This window comes from Olea europaea, unplaced genomic scaffold (assembly GCF_002742605.1).
Source record: "Olea europaea var. sylvestris unplaced genomic scaffold, O_europaea_v1 scaffold65, whole genome shotgun sequence".
NCBI classification, from domain to species: Eukaryota; Viridiplantae; Streptophyta; class Magnoliopsida; order Lamiales; family Oleaceae; genus Olea; species Olea europaea.
The window spans coordinates 1,337,788-1,355,718 of record NW_019264872.1 but is presented as its reverse complement, the minus strand read 5'-3'; positions in this window follow the sequence as shown (position 1 = coordinate 1,355,718).

Sequence of the window (17,931 nt, the reverse complement as noted above, 5' to 3'; positions counted from 1 at the left end):
CTACTACAAACTATTCATTCTCTTGCAAAAAGAGAATGTTGAACCATTCAATTTATTCTAATAATAATTTCACGAAGCAAGCCTAATCCCGAAGAGTGCGAATAATTCCTAAATTTCCATATCATCTTGACTTCATTATGAAAAGTTTAGTGTCCAAAACTTGATTACCTTAAAGTCTAGTGAAAAATCAAAGATGTCTGTCTAATCATGATGAGCAAATAAAGGCGCATGTCAAAATATAATGAGCAATCAAAAATGTCTTTCTCCATGATTGAGCATCAATTTCGAGATGGACGTTAGCTGTGCAATTCGTCTACCACGTTGCTATCCCATCATAGTTGTGAAACAAAAGTCATCGTCGTGACTACCGTCTGACATTTGAAAAGTTTAATGGTCAAAACTCTACATTTGAAATCGTAGTGAGCAATCAAAGATACCAACCTAAGTTAGTGATTATTAGGATAATTAATTCAAGAATTCGGTGTATAACTATAGTTAAAGATCACGTGTCAATATAGGGAGATTTTCGATAGCAACGGGGGAGACTACTTATCTTGTCAGAGATTTTCAGGATGCGGTATGGGGATAAAAATATTTCTTTCTACCACACGTTTAACTAATTAATTATTTAAATATTTATATACATTTTAAATATAAAAATAAAATAAAGAAAGGATCGGGGCACAGGTTTGGGGAATTCGTGATGGAGTACATGATTTTTCATTTCTGCCCTGATTACCTAGCACGATAGGGATTGTTCCGTTTGGTATATGCAATTTGGGATATTTAGTCCTCCTTACGTAAGACACACACATCAAGTTAAGGGTATTGGACCATGTTCTTGTTGATTTTACAGCCCATGACAAATTGAAATTTGATAAGCGAAATTAAGCACAATAATATAATTGTCATAAAATTTGATATATGTTATAAATATAGTAGTATTTATGAATGACTTTTATATCTCTGTAATCCTAGTCATTATGACTATTGTATACTTTGTAACTCTAATTTTTATTTTATTTTATTTTATAAATATGGAGATTTGGTTCTTAATAAAAAGACACAAATTTATTAACTCCTATTTTTTGTTCTATCTGTTTCTCTCTAGTTTATAACATATCATCAACACGATTCCCTCAAAATTAAAGTGCATTAGTTACAAAGTAATAATTTTATAAGTATAATAATTTGTCATATGTACCGAAAATTAATTTAGTAGCACGTGAATATAATAATCATTAGCGCATTCGATTCTGTAGGCACGCTAAAATTTTTCCACTGCTATTGTATTGCTGGTCAAAGAGAATAAGGATTCATAATGATTTTGTTTTACTAATTGTATTGATGAATCATGATTATTGTTCATATCTTGTCTACATCCATATCCTATTTGTATGAATTAATCCTTTGTTTGTGTGAATTTCAAGATTGTATTGCAGAGTGCATATCCCACAAATTATATAATTTATTATAATAATATTTGATTAATACTAAAGAGTATGAATTATAATATTCAATATTTTAAAAGATTTTCGACGCATTTCTCTTGAAGAACCAATAATAAAATACAAAATGCTCTCGGAGTTTCACATATTTCGAAAAGTATATCATTTTGAATTAGTGTTTATCTATGAAGGAAAACATATAATTAATGTCATGTCCATTGATTAGTTTGAACATTTAATTGATTTTTATATGATTAAATAATATTTAATCACGTTCTTCGAAATTAACTGTATTTTATTTATTATGAAGTTACTCAAATGGCAAACATCACTATTCGAGATGAAATTGTCAAGATATCTGTTTAGTTGATAGTGCAAATTTGCATACTATTTTTCAAGACAAAATTTGTTTTTGTCATTTAACATTAGTATAAAATAATGTTAATAACGATATCATGTGCTTCAAATATCGTTAAAATCTCTAGAAGAACTTGTATTATATTATCAAATAATATAAAATTATATATTAACAATGTACTTTATTCTAGCAAATTTAGAAGAAATTTGTTTAACTTTAAGATATTCCCCACAATAAATATCACATTGAGATGTTGCAAGAGAAATAATATAGAGTATCTTTCCATTTATTTTTTAGTTGGCCAAAAGCTATTAAAAGAAAAATTACTGGTATTCCACATTCATAAAATTGACATTATCGTGAACCCCAAGTTTGTTGATCCTATAGTAACTTTATATACTCTGGAAGAATTGTATTATTATTTTGGAATCAACAATACAAAAATTCGTAGAATGTCTACAACCTGCAGAAATTCACTACTCATTTTGATTCAAATCCAAAGATTCCTATCAAAATTCAACAGTTCATTAATTTGTGAGAAATAGCCATGTCAACAGTAGGAAATTTATAAGTACAATAATTTTTTGAAATTTTTTATCTTTGAAAAATATGAGATTTGTCAACTATTTAACACTTTCTAAACCTTTCAAATTTAGGTAAATATAGTGTTTAAAAGTCTTTCTTTCAATTATATATTATATTTGTGAATTTTAAAATTAGTCAAATATTTTAATTACACTTGTTCTTCTAAAAAAGTACAACTAGAAATTATATTTGTACTAAATGAATATGGTGTTGATATTCTAGAAGAAACGTGACCAATCATATATAAATGTTCCAAAAAACATTATGTGCTCTTGAAGAGCATGACATTACAATTTCAATATTCTAGAAGAATATGATAAATTGCTCCAGAAGAAGCAAAAATAATACATATTATCATTCTTGAAGAATATCCTACTGTGTTCCTCAAGAAACACAAATTTATTTATACATAATAATAACTTAGAAAAATATTATGATTAATTTAAATGTATTAATATTCCTTAAAAATATTGTTTTATTAATTTTGAGTAATCATAATCAAGTATATAACAATATTCAAGAAGAATTTTGTTTTAATACTATAAAAGGCCAATACTCCGTTGAGTTGAAGAATAATATTTTGCTGTTAATAGTAATTTATTCTCTACTAAATTAAAGAGAAACATAATAAGTTTTTAAAATGTGCGGTACAATTCAAACAAATACTATATTGAACCATAAGTTCAATTTGATTTTATTATCTGGCATGATTAGTTGACTATTACTGGATTAATAATGATGCAAAATCAAATATTCAAATGGACATTCAACGAAGAACTTGAGGATTCTTTAATCCAATAAATTATTATATGTTATTTGTTCCCTTTATCAAAAATTGATTATCAAACATCATTAGCTAAAATAGGAACTGAATTTCCTATAATTCTAAAAATTAATTAGGGTGATAAGTGGAGCCCCATCATCCTCCACGTTAACCATCTAGATATTATTTATAGCTAATAGATTTTGATACATATATTAGATGATTGTATAGTGTTTGCAACCTAAAGTTTGCGAAATTATTGCTCAAATTTTAAATTATGAGCATAATTTTTTAGATTATACAATCAAGACGATGTGTCTTGTTAATGCTAATGATTCAAAATCTCAACATTTTAATAAGTATTAGTTGAGATAAATGTTGAGATGTCGATAAACGGTTTAATATTGTTACTTGTTAAATGTCTCTAATTAATTTAATTGAGAATAAAGTACTTCCCAATTTTGTTTAAGGAATGCTACTATGCATCATGCTAACACTAGGTTCTCCATATTATAATTGGCTTATATTAAAGCTTGAATTCTTTATCAAATTATTTGATAGTGCAATATATGTACAATTAATCAACCAACATTGCACTGTAAATAAAGAATGCTGAGAATAAATATGTGGTTTGAACTCACAAAAGTTAATTCGGACAAGTAGTTACAGTGCCAAAAAAATTTGAGTTGGTTGGTCAAATTTTTAATATGGTATTATGAGGTAAGAAAAACAATTCAACATTCTTTAAGCCTTCAAGATAGGGAATTTGTCCATGACAAAATTTTATCATTTATTCTCTGGTCGAACCAACGAACAAATTTAAAAGTAAACAGTCCTCCATACTTTCTTGTATGCTCAATAATTACAACTTAGATTTCTCAAGTTCACATGATATGACCCAAAATGCAAGAGTCACGATGGCAAGTTCGAGCCGAGACCCATTGATTATTGAAGAAGGCTCGATGACGTAACCGAGAGCGAAACGAGTTAAAGAGGTGATGGGGATGCTCGTCAAAACCACAATTATGACGCCATATTCGGGATGCAAAATGGAGCAAGTTTTATGTTGGGGTCGAAGGCCGAGGAGACTTGAATCAACATGATAAAGGTGGACAAAAAAGAGGCTGTCGGACAAAGCCATGCGACTGCACAACTTAGTGGTGCTTGCGGTCGCACAGACCTTTGTAGAGAATTATTAGGGTAAAATTTTTAATTCCATGCGGCCGCATGGTACAATTTTTTGACGCATTTTTTTAATTTTTGAGAATTTCCATATTTGTTTAGAATTCCATATCTACATGACTTTTACTATAATTAAAAGATCATGCACCATTTTTACCTAGGTTTAGGAGGCTAGTATAAATACTTTACATCTTATTGTATTAAGAACTTTTGACAATTTGATAATTGAGAGGTTATCACTTTCTTCCATTGTTCTTCTTTGAACAACTAATTGAAAATTATCAACGATTAAATCTTTGTGGATTTCAACATCGGATCGTGGGTTTTTCAACTTGTAAACAAGTGGTTCATCGTATCTTAGTTATCTTTGGATTTCTTGTTTCACTTTGTCGGGTTGAAATCCAAAATCGGGTTATCAATTGGCATTCTGGGGTTCCGCATCAATCTCGTTGTGGGTTTCGTAGTTACTGTTGCTACAGGGTTCACATCAGTTGGTATCAAAGCTTTGGTTCCAATTTAATCATGTTATATCTTTATTTTCCAGCTTGAGTCGTTGATTTTCATTCTTCTAGTTTCCTTTCGTGTTCTTGAGTCGTTCTTCATTGTTAGTCCTAGATCATTGTTGTAGTTGGTAGTATAATCTTGCTTTGTTAAAAAAAAGGTCATTGTTCATCTCGAGAAAAAAAATTTCAAAATTAATTTTTTCTTATTTTGATTGATTTACTACCAATGTTCCACAGTTTGATTCACAAATTTCAATTTTTTTCAAAGTCACTCCAATTTTGTCACAACTCCATTATTGATCACCTTTTATTGAGTCGGTTCATATTCCATCCCAAATTATTCGCAAATTCTTAAAATCACATTCTTTGAAATACTTTTGGTCTTGAGTCCACAAGTTTGGGTCCGGTGAATTCATTATTGTTCTTGGAAACACTTGGTGAAAGCATTGAGCGGTAAAAAACATAGTGACGAGTTTCTTAGAGGGTAAAAGCCAATTGTGTGATTCCGAGTGAACTTTGGTGAGGCAGAAAATGAGAGCATGTCTGACAGAGAAGGATCAAATCCCAGTCATAACGATAATCAAACCAACACACAGGATGACATGATGAGGCAGTTTAAAAGGTTGTTGATGGATATAGGGGATAGGATAGATAGGTTGGATACTTCGGTTGTAAATTTTAGTAGAGGGCAACGGGTGGATGTACCTCATGCTAGGAAATCGGGTAGGCGAGAGCCTAGGATGGAACGGAAAATGTTTGATCTTGGCAGTGAAGGATGAAGATGAAAATGAAAATGACAAAATGGAGATGGAATGGATGAGGAATAGAGGTGATAGGCTTGAACGACAGGGGTAGAAATAATCCTGGTGATACAGTAGATGGCCATTTGGGTAATATAAAAATGATGATTCCACAATTTACGGATAGAAGTGATCCCAAGGCATATTTGGAATGAGAAAAAAGATGGAGTTAATCTTTGATTGCCATAACTATTCGGAGGATAAAAGGGTGAAGATTTCGGTGTTGGAATTCACTGATTATGCCATCACCTGGTGGGATAAAGTGGTTACTTTACGACATTAGAATCGGGAGAGGCCTATCAATAGTTGGGATGAATTGAAGGCAGTGATGAGGAAGCAGTTTGTACCTGGTCATTATTATGGGGGCTCCATCAAAAATTGCAAAGCTTGTATCAGGGATCGAAGAGCGTAGAAGATTATCATAAGGAGATGGAGATTTTGATGATTAGGGCAGATTGAAGAAGATCGGGAGGCTATGATGGATAGGTTCTTGAATGGGTTGAATAATGAGATTGCTAATGTGGAGTTGCAACATTATGTAGAGTTAGAAGATATGTTGCATGTAGCCATGAAGGTGAAAAAATAGTTGAAGAGAAAGGGGACTGCGAGTGCAGCCAGTGAATACTTCGTCTTCTAACCCAAATTAGAAGTCGAAGCGGGATAATATTAAGGAAAATGAAGCCATAGCTAAAGGAAGAATTGATTGGCAGAAGGGAAAAGAAGAAAGTGCTAATAAAATGTACACAAAATGGGTCCACAACAATCAAGGAGTAGGGACATAAAATGCTTTCGGTGTTTGGGTACGGGACACATCACTTCTCAGTGTTCTAACAAACGAACGATGGTGTTGTGGGATAACAGAGAGGTGGTGAGTGAGAGGGAAGGAAAATATGATGACATGTGGGCGTAGGAGGATGTTAGTGAGAAGGATAAAGTGGAATTTACCATTGGTGAGCTGATGGTTTCGAGGCGAGCACTTAACAATCAAATAAAGGTAGATGATTTGGAGTAGCAGCGGGACAACATATTCCACACTCGGTGCCATGTCCACGATAAGGTATGTAGTTTGATTATTGATGGTGAAAGTTGCACAAATATAGCTAACACGACCTTAGTCGAGAAATTGGGATTAGCTTTATTAAGACACTCTAGGCCTTATAAATTACAGTGGTTGAATGAAAGTGAGGAAGTTAGGATGAATAAGCGAGTGTTAATTAATTTCTCAATTGGGATTTATAGTGACAAGGTTGTTTGTGATGTGTTGTCTATGGATGCGGGTCATATCTTGTTGGGAAGACCATGGCAATATGATAGAAAAAGTTACACATGATGGGTATAGGAACCGATATAACTTTGTCAAAGATTGGAGGTCCATTACTCCTACGCCATTAACACTGACACAGGTGTACGAAGACCAAATTAAATTGACAAATGAGGAAGAGAGGAGTGAGAGAGTATGGAAAAAGGAGAGAAAACAGTGAGCCAATGAGTGTGAGAGAAAATGGTTAGGTGGCCGATGGTGGAGAAAGGAGAGAGAGGCCACATGAGAGGAGAGAGACAGAGTGAGTTGAGAGAAGAGAAAAGCCGAAAGTGAATTTCTTTGCAAAGGGGAATAAGTTGAAAAAGGCTATGGTTGATAAAAGGCCAATGTTGTTGGTATACAAAGAGTCACTCCTCAACTTTGAGGATTCTAACACACCCCTCCCTAGTTTGGTTAGTTTTTGCTGTAGGAATTCGAAGATGTGTTCTCGGAGGATGTGCCAAGTGGGTTGCCACCAATTCGAGGCATCGAGCACCAGATTGACTTCATAGCTGGAGCTGTTATCCCAAACCGACCGGCTTACCGAAACAATCCCGAAGAGACAAAGGAGTTTCAGAGGCAAGTAGAGGAGTTGATGAGTAAAGGCTATGTGAGGGAAAGATGTGTCCATGTGTTGTGCCTGAAAAGAACAACTATATGCTAATCTTAAGAAGTGCAAATTTTGTATGGATAAAGTTGTTTTCCTAGAATTTGTGGTTAGCGCTAATGGAGTAGAAGTGGAAGAAGAAAAGATAAAAGCTATTAAAGATTGACCAATACCTAAAAGTATAACTGAAGTTAGGAGTTTTCACGGCTTGGCTAGTTTTTATAGACGGTTTGTAAGAGATTTTAGACAATCACCACACCACTAACTGGAATTGAAAAAAAAAAAACGTAGGTTTTCACTAGGGTGAAGCACAAGAACCTTCATTCAACACTAACAAAAAAAAAAAAAAAAAAAAAAAAACTTAGGTTTTCACTAGGGTGAAGCACAAGAACCTTCATTCAACACTATTAAGAACAAATTGTGAAAGCACCTATTTTGGTATTATCTAACTTTGATAAAACATTTGAGATTGAGTGTGATGCATCAGGAATAGGTATTGGAGCAGTGTTAATGCAGGAACGGAGGCCTATTACTTACTTTAGTGAGAAGTTGAGTGGAGCTGCACTAAACTATCCAACATATGACAAAGAGCTATACTCACTCGTTTGAGCATTGGAGACTTGACAATATTACTTGTGGCTAAAGGAGTTCGTGATATACACCGATCATGAATCCCTAAAGCACTTGCGAGGTCAAGGTAAGTTGAACAAGCGACATGCGATGTGGATGGAATTCATAAAAACCTTTTCCTACGTTATCCGGTATAAACAAGGTAATGAAAATGTGATTGCGGATGCGTTGTCTCGAAGGTACGTGCTTTTTAACTCTTTAAGTGCAAATTTACTTGGTTTTGAACATATTAAGAGCATGTATGTGAGTGACCTGGATTTTTCTAATATCTATGAATCATGTGATAAGGGAGCTGTTGACAAATTTTATAAACATGAGGAATATGTGTTTAGAGAAAATAAATTGTGTTCCTAATTGTTCTATGCTTGAGTTTTTGGTAAGGGAAGCACATAGTGGGGGACTAATGGGTCACTTTGAGGTTCAAAAGACTTTAGAAATGTTAGGAAAACATTTTTATTGGCCTAAAATGAGAAGTAAGGTGGAACGAATTTGTGAGAAATGCATAATTTGTATAAGGCCTAAGTCTAAAGTTTTACCCCATGATTTGTATACTCTTTTGCCTGTACCTAGTGAATCTTTGGGTGGATATATCGATGGATTTCGTGTTGGGCTTACCTAGGACAAAGAGAGGTCGGGATTCAATATTTGTTGTGGTGGATAGGTTTAGTAAAATGACACACTTTATACTATGTCACAAAATCGATGATGCCACTAATATTGCAGATTTGTTATCTAGGAAAGTAGTGCGTTTACATGGGGTCCCTAAGAACATAGTGTCAGATCGAGATGTTAAGTTTTTGAGTCATTTTTGGCCTGTTTTGTGGAATAAGTTAGGTATTAAATTGCTATTCTCTACAATTTATCATCCACAAACTGATGGGCAAACTGAGGTAATAAATGGAACCATAACTCAATTCCTTCGTACTATGATAAATAAAAACTTCAAAAAATTGGGAGGAGTGTCTACCTCTCATTGAGTTTGCTTGCAATAGAGCTGTACACTCTACTACTTTATTTTCACCTTTTGAAATCGTTTATAGGTTTAATCCACTAAATTCCTTGGATTTGTTACCTTTACCTATGAACAAACGGGGTAGCTTGAATGGTAAGAGAAAAGCTGAGTTGGTGAAGTCACACCATGAGAAGGCCAATATGCAAATTGAAGAAATGAGTAAGCTTATTGCGTCAAAGGCAAACAAAGGGAGAAAGCGCGTGATATTTGAACAAGGTGATTGGGTCTGGTTACATTTCAGAAATGAGCATTTTCTAGAGCAGAGAAAGTCTTAGTTGCAGCCACGGGAGATGATCCACTTCAAGTTATCGAAAAGATCAACGATAACACATACAAAGTGGATCTTCCAGGTGTGTATAGTGTTTTAGCTGCATTTAATGTGTCTGATCTCTCTCTTTTTGATGCAGATGCAGATTCGAGGACAAATTATTTTGAAGAGAGAGGGGATGATATGTCCCAAGATGCGGGAGTCATGAAGGCAAGTTCGAGCCAAGACCCGTTGATTATCGAAAAAGGCCCGATGATGCAATTGAGAGCGAAATGAGTTAAAGAGGAGATGTGAATGCTTGTCAAAGCCACTATTGATGACGCCATGTTCGGGACCAAAATGGAGCAAGTTTTATGTAGGGGTTGAAGGCCGAAGAGACTTGGATTAACATGACAAAGGTGGACAAAAAAGAGGCTACCGAATAAAGCCATGCGATCGCATATACCTATGCAGGGAGTTACCGGGGGAAAATTTTTAATGTGACCACATGGTACAAATTTTTGATGCATTTTTTTAATTTTCGCGAATTTCAATGTTTGTCCAGAATTCCATATCTACACTAATTTTAGAATTCCATATCTACACGATTTTTACCATAATTAAAAGATCATGCGCGATTTTTACCTAGGTTTAGGAGGCTAGTATAAATACTTTACATCTTCATTGTATTAAGAACTTTTGACAATTTGATAATTGAGAGGTTATCGCTTTCTTCCATTGTTCTTCTTTGAACAACTAATTGAATTTATCAAGGATTAAATCTTTGTGGCATTCAATATCGAACCATGGGTTTTTCAACTTGTAAACAAAGGGTTCATCGTATCTTAGTTATCTTTGGGTTTCTTGTTTCACTTTGTCGGGTTCAAATCCAAATCCGGGTTATCAATTGGCGTTCTTGAATTCCGCATCAATTTAATTGTGGTTTCGTACTCACCGTTGCTATGGGATTCGCATCATCACATTTAAAACATCTAGGTACTTTATCCGAACCATCGGCATAGTAACAAACAACAACAATAATTCTCTCCTTGTCCTTCTAGCTTTCTTCCAATTGCTTTGTTGTGAACAAATGATCTCCCTCTCGTTGATAAAATAAACATGTTTAATCCGTATTTCAAGTTAAGCATCTTCAATATTCTCTATAGTGGCCGAACCACTTTTACCAAACCTTCAATAAGATTTAGTTCATGTCTTGCCTTGAATCAATCTAGCCAACCAATTAGGAAGTTGAACTCGATCTATATTATTTTCGCCATATATTTTCTTGAAAAAACTTTAACTTTGCTCCATATCATTTTGCCAGTCGTATTAAGTTTCACTTAATTATGAAGAAATAATTCATACAATACTTTTTCTAACTGATCAGGATATTTTACTAATTTGTGCCTCTTAATATTGCTACTTTTCATCTCTTCTAACCCGTATTGACTGACATTTTGAGAATGTTTGAAATTGTTCCTTGGTCGATGGAGAGTTTAAATGTTTTTTTAACCTATTCTTGAAGTTCCTGTTGACTAGACAACAGATGCTCATTCTCACACGATGCTCTCCTAATCTCATTAGTCATTGTCGATTTTTCTTTTCACCCCTTTCAAAAGAGATGCCATTTGTAGGTGCAAGAAGAATATCGAATCACTATGATTTTGAGTCTAAGGCTAAAGCTGATGACGATTGTATGTGTACAAATTATGCATGTAACATCTCGATTAATTTGATCTTCTATGGAATTTAATTCTGAAAAACTTGATCTTCTATGAAATTGTTTATTGTTTTGTGTATATCTCGATTTGAAATATATGGACTTAACTCTTGTCTATACTATGTATGAACAAACTAACTTCAATGTACATCGATGATCGAACACCCAATTCTTTCTAAATTAATACTTCATTATTTTATTGATAAATAATAATTATTAATTTTTCGATTAAATAATAATCCTGCTAAATTAATAGTTTTCAATGATCCCAACCCTAATAATTTATCGAAATTTACTCTATTTCCAAAGTAACATCAGATCCCAAAAGAATCCTTGGAGAAAGATCTTATGAGTTCCGTTTATGCAATTTCATCAATTTAAAAAATCGACTCAAAATTATCAAAAAAATGTAGTGTTAATCTTCAACCTTGCTACATTGCCTGGAAATTTTACCATCTTGGTTGATAGAATACGTCAGTTATAGGCTGGTCTAAGAAAATAAATAGAAAATTTCCATCAATCATTCATTGCCGCCTATGCATCTATCATCCCAAGGTGGTAAATTAGTCTGACAAGAAAGCATTATTAATTAATCTTTACCATATTCTGGAAACCCTAAATTGTCGTTCAGAGTCAAAATTTTAACTAATGTCACTCGGACTTCTTTGAATAACAACCTCAAGATTTCTAGTGAAATTGTATATTTATCATCATCAAAATCGAAAGATGCAAAGAAAAGACAATATAAAGCATCATCGAAATTGAAGAAAGTAAAAGAATCATTGCACGTAATTCTATTTTCACTTTTTCTCTTAATTTTTTTTTTATTTACTCCGTAATTATCGTTCAAGCTTTTGTTGTTTTGTCATTTTTTATTTTATTTTATTTTATTTTTTCATTTTTGATAGGTGATATTAATGAACTGTGGGGATTTGATTTTTCAGATATACTTGTTGAGTTTCCGTAGATGATTGAATTATTATTATTTGAATATCTTTGGGACGTTCTTGAATTTGACTAGTACGTGTTCAGTGTTGATTATTGTGCGTTGGGAATTTTTCTAATGCATGTTGAAGACGACTATCGCATGTTTTTATACAAATTTTAATTTGTTGAAATATTGTTCGTTATTACAATACAATACAATATGGTTCATAGAATGATTACATTTTGTTTGAATTGTCATGTCAGTAATACAACATTTATATATTTTCAATTATATTGTTACATGTAGTGTTAACCAACATTTTGAAATTACCCAAAAGACTGTTTATCTTCATTTATGTTCTCTTATTCATAATATATATATTTTTTCATTTGGTGTTATGCACCGTATTGATTATTTTGATATGTATTTGCATTTTATTAATCAATGTACTATCTATAAGGGGAGTGTTATTTTTAATTATTTTGAATATTGAAAAAAGAGATATTCATATGTTTTATTGAATATTTCAGGGTTGGGATTTTATAATTAAAAAGTAGTTTCGGTTCTAAATAAATTTAGTCATGGCTACAACAAATGACGTGGTAAATAATATCAATGCCAAGCTCAATGGTATGTAGGGCTTGTTTTTGGTGTATGTATTATGGAAAATTACTCGTATAAATTTGCACGTCTGTTTCTTCCTCCTATATTGTAGCAGCAGTTCCTTTAGTTTCTGCTAATTAGTTGGTTGTAACTTTGTCTATTTAAATTGCACAAAATGAAGGAGAAGGCAGAGAAAATTTATCCGATTACTACCTGTAGTTTTCTTTCATCCAAAGAAAGAATTATATTTTCAATTCTTTTGTCTTTATCCAACTCTGACTAGGACCTAACATTGGTATCAGAGCTTGGTCAAATGGCCCCCCAACAAGGATGGCATTGAGGCTTTGGAGGCTGGACTCGACGGGGTTCAAGATGGAATGCAACGTATAGAGCTACGTGTGGCTAATAAGCTACACTAGTTGGAGGAAACCATTAACAAGTTGTCCGAAGCTCTGCTCGTAAGCAGAGGATCAATTAGCTACAACAACCAGCGATGTGATAATGTCTCTCGATCTTCTCATGAGGAAGAGGATGGTAGCCGGTGAATTTTTTTCCTCGAGAATGGCAAAGATGAAGTTTCCGAAATACTCAGGTGATGATCCAACTGAATGGTTTAGCAGAATGTCTCAATTCTTTGAATATCAAGACACAGCAGACAATCAGAGGGTAACATAGGCTTCCTTCCACCTTGAAGGGGAAGCCAATTAATGTTGGCAATGGCTTCGCCGTAAATTTAAAGAGGAAAGTCGAGTGGTGACTTGGGAAACTTTTAATAAAGAGCCGCATGGATTTTGACGAGGCTTTGTCAAGAGTAAGGCAGATTGGTTCCTTACGGGGCTATCAAAAGGAATTTGAGAAGCTAGGAAATAAAGTCCAAGGATGGACACATAAGGCATTGGTAGGCACTTTTATGGGTGACTTGAAACTGGAGATAGCGGAAGCAATACACATATTCAAGCCTAAAACACTCAAAGATGCCATTAGCTTGGCTAGGATGAAGGACGAGCAACTGATATAGCAGAGGAGATTCATACGCCCTACATTTCCAGTCCAAGCATCAGTAGCTCTTGTAAGTATTATGCCCTAAGTCCAATCAACTTTGGACATAAATACTTATATATATATAATTAATGCAATTAAATGACAGATCTATTATTTAATTAATGGACAATTAAATAAATAATAGAGTCCGTAGATTCAAATATTTGTAATTTGTTAATCACAAGGAGTTGTGATTGTGAGATACAAATTACATCTGAAATCATCCGTGGTCGTAAGTAATAACGAGATACGGATATCGTTATTATGGATAGACCATCACGTGTGGTATTTCTTACTTGTGAAGTAAGTAGCTGATCTCACAAGTTAAAGTGTGGTGACACTTAAATGAACACGTGGATGTTTTGTTATAGAACAAAATATTGGAGACCCGTCGAGAGATTCCACATGGATAACTATCTGAGTGTCAGTGGTTAATCTCTAACGTTCGGCAGTGGAATTGGTCCTTTGACTTGAGGTCGTCATGGTACCTTATATGAGGACAGTCATACTTTGGCGATGTTGGATGTTGCTCTGAAAAGGGCCGCTAATACGACATCGTTCGGGTACGTCAAGAATCGTATGAAAGTTGTGATTGATCAATAAAGGATTCGTCACTTTTAGATAGTAGGAGATTATGATCTGCGTTTCATTCAATTAAGTCGATGATGAAATCCTTGGTCAAGGTGTACTCATAAGTCGAAAATGAATTTTCGACTTATATTTACTTAATAGTGGAGTGAAAGATATGATCGATGATCGAGATTGACACAATTCCATATCTCGTAATTGATCGGATCATATTGACGAAGGGATTATAGTTTCACGGTAAACGAACGAATTTGGTTTTGTCATACCACGTGACATTTCTCGTCACATGTATTGCCCTGACACATTGCTAGATGTCAATCAGGGACGGCTTGTGTGAATTGACGATAAATTAAAAGGGTGTTTTAATTTATCAATTTTGATTAGATCAAAATAATATTTCACGTCGTTAGGCATCGTGGTCGGGAACCTAATGGGTCGCACACAAAAGAGAATTGAAAGATTGCAAATTGCCAATTGGTTAATTTAACAATCGTTGGATAAATTAATTAATTGGATTTGTTATTTATATTCCCGAATTAATTAATTGGATTAATTAATTCACGGACCGAGTTTAATTAATTGGATTAATTAAATATTGGATTGGACCGAGCCGAGTCCGTTTTGGTTTATATAAATACATAGCTAGGGTTTGAGGTCCATATGGTTTTCATTATTCTTGCCGGCACAAGAGAAAATCTTAGAGGCTGCAATCTTATTTTCTGTATGAATCACCGTTGGAGGCTGGACAATTGGACAGCTGTGGTGGCGAATCAAGGTTGATGGAACTAAAAGAAAGGCAAAAGGATTGCAGAATTCTTCAAAGGTACAATCCTTATCACAATTCCTATCTAAACACAAAAACAATGCTTGGTAGGAATCGAAAATTATTTTAAATTCCGCTGTGCATGTATAAGTAGATTCCCAACAGTGGTATCAGAGCCTACTTTGTGTTTATTAGAAATTGTTTTGCATGTCATGTTGGAACAATTAAATGTTAATTGTTTTTTTTCTTGTTTTAGCAATTAACGAAATAAATAATTTTCAAATAGAGAAAAATTATTTATTGGATTGGAATCTGAAAACGAAACAAAAAATAGAGGAGATGTGGGACTGGCCGGCGACAATGTTGTCGCCGGCATTGGGCAGTCGCTGCCCAGGCGTGGGCAGCGCCGGGCGTTGCTGCGGCAAAGTGGCAGCAGGCGCCGGACGGTGAAAGGGAAGGGGCGGCGACCATGAGGCAAGAGAAAAGAAAAAAAAAAATTTTGTTAGGGTTTTGAGTCGGGTGAGGGGTCTGGAGGCGGGGGCTCTTGTGCAATTTATGAAATTGTGAGCCCCTGCTTGGAATTTTATAAAGAGGGTCAAGTTTGCAAATTTTGAAAATGACCTTTACAGAATTTTTGAAATTGGGAGCCTCTGATTGTAATTTTAAACTTGGATAAATGTACAAATTTCAAAATGGTTTTGATTTTGAATTTTAAAATGTTTTAAAATTATATTCTAAATGCGTTTGACCCATAATTTAATTTTGAAAATTAAAATTTTATTTAAAATTGACGACATTTTATATTTTCGTTAAAATTGGATTTTGACTTAAATATTAAATTTTGACCCTAAATTGAATTTTATTTTATTTAGGAGTTTTATCCTAAATTAAAATCTTAATTCAATTTAAGTTAGAATTGGATTCTAATTTAGTGTTTAATTAAAATTTGATTTTAATTAAATTATTCGCCCAAAGATATTTTAGAAATTAGAATTGGATTCTAATTTGATGTTTAATTAAAATTTGATTTTAATTAAATTGCCTCGCCCTAAATTTCTTCTTGGAATTAGAGTTGGACTCTAATTTAGTATTTAATTAAAATTTTAATTTTAATTAAATTAATTCGCCCTAAATATTGGAATTAGAGTTAGACTCTAATTTTGCTATTTTATTAAAATTTGATTTTAATTAAATTCAACCGCCTTACATTTTGAAATTAGAGTTAGACTCCAATTTGATATTTAATTAAGATTTGATTTTAATTAAATAATCCCGCATATAATTGTTGAATTAGAATTGGACTCTAATTTGTTATTTAATTAAAATTTGATTTTAATTAAATATTCCCGCTAATTAAATAATCGATTAATATGATTAATTAATTATTTAGTTATTCCGATCCATTTGTCTAAAAGAGTTTAAATGACTTAATTGCTAGAAACTTGAAACTTATTTGCATCTAATATTAGATATTATATAGGTATACATTTATGTGATGAATGTATTATTAGTGGACGATTATGGACTCGACCATATGGATGTGTTGAATAGTTAATTTTTATTTTTGTCGTTTTGTCGTTTTATGGGTTTGCGAGCTCTTAATTGTTTTGGGCCTCCGAGCCCATTATTATTGTTATTATTTTGGACCTACGAGTCCATTATTATTATTGTTACTATGGGCCTGAAAGTCCAATTTCATTTAGGCCTGCGTGCCAACTAGTATAGGATATATGTTGGAATTTGACTAATTGAAGAGACAAGAAGAGGTGGAGACCATGGAGATGGTGCATTGACACTGTTCAATGCCATACCCCCTAGGAATTGACCAACTAGTTTTCCTTATGGCTCGAGAAGACTAGATAGTAAAAGTCCATTATCGTCCACACTATTATATTATGATATGTATATATATATTTATTTATTTGCATAGTAGATGTATAATAATAATATATATATATGATTGTATTGTTGTTGATGAGACTCATGAATGCAAAATCCCTCCATAAAATATTAAGTCACATTTGTAATCGCCTTCCATTATTATAGTGAAAAATCAGAATCCCAAATCGTCTCAGCTTGTTGCGTACACTCAAGGCTGGTCCATTAGGGATATGTTTGACACTATGAAATATTTGATATTTCTGAATGATGGGTTTGACTTAACTAAAATTTATCTTTTGTTGAGTACACTCAATAAGATAAATTTTAGAGGCACGTTAAGCTATCACATAAGATGTGTGAAAACAAAGAGTTGTCAGCTTAATGATCTGGGAGTTGTATGGAGATACAATTGATAATAGTATCTACCCAAATATTATATTAGGGCTTGTTGAGTACACTCAAGGTCTTAATATAATAGATGGGATCCCAACTCACGGGAGTAAAGCATGGACTCCATAAATTTATGTGAGAGGGTCATAAATTTTATTTAAACAGTGGGAGCATAATTAATTTAATAAAAGACCATATTAAATTAATTGATGCATTTTATATATTATTCTTTTCTTTTTGTCATTTATATTTATTGAATCTGAGTAACCATATGTTTTGAATGGCATACTAGATGCCAACAACCAAACTATATTTTCTTAATTGACACTGCAATTTGAGAATTGTTCTTATGCATGAGAAAATTAGTCACGTCCTTGAGTAGCCCTTTCCAGAAACACCTGGTGATGACTCGATTAAAGAAGAGGCGACTATTATAGTAAACGCAGTGATGATAATAGTACTGCAACATATGTGATACTTGCAACTATGTCACTGAGTTACAAAAGCGACTTGAGAGTATAGATGTTGACACATAATCCTTCATTGCAATGGGTTATATGATAATAATCGTGTGTGGAAGGA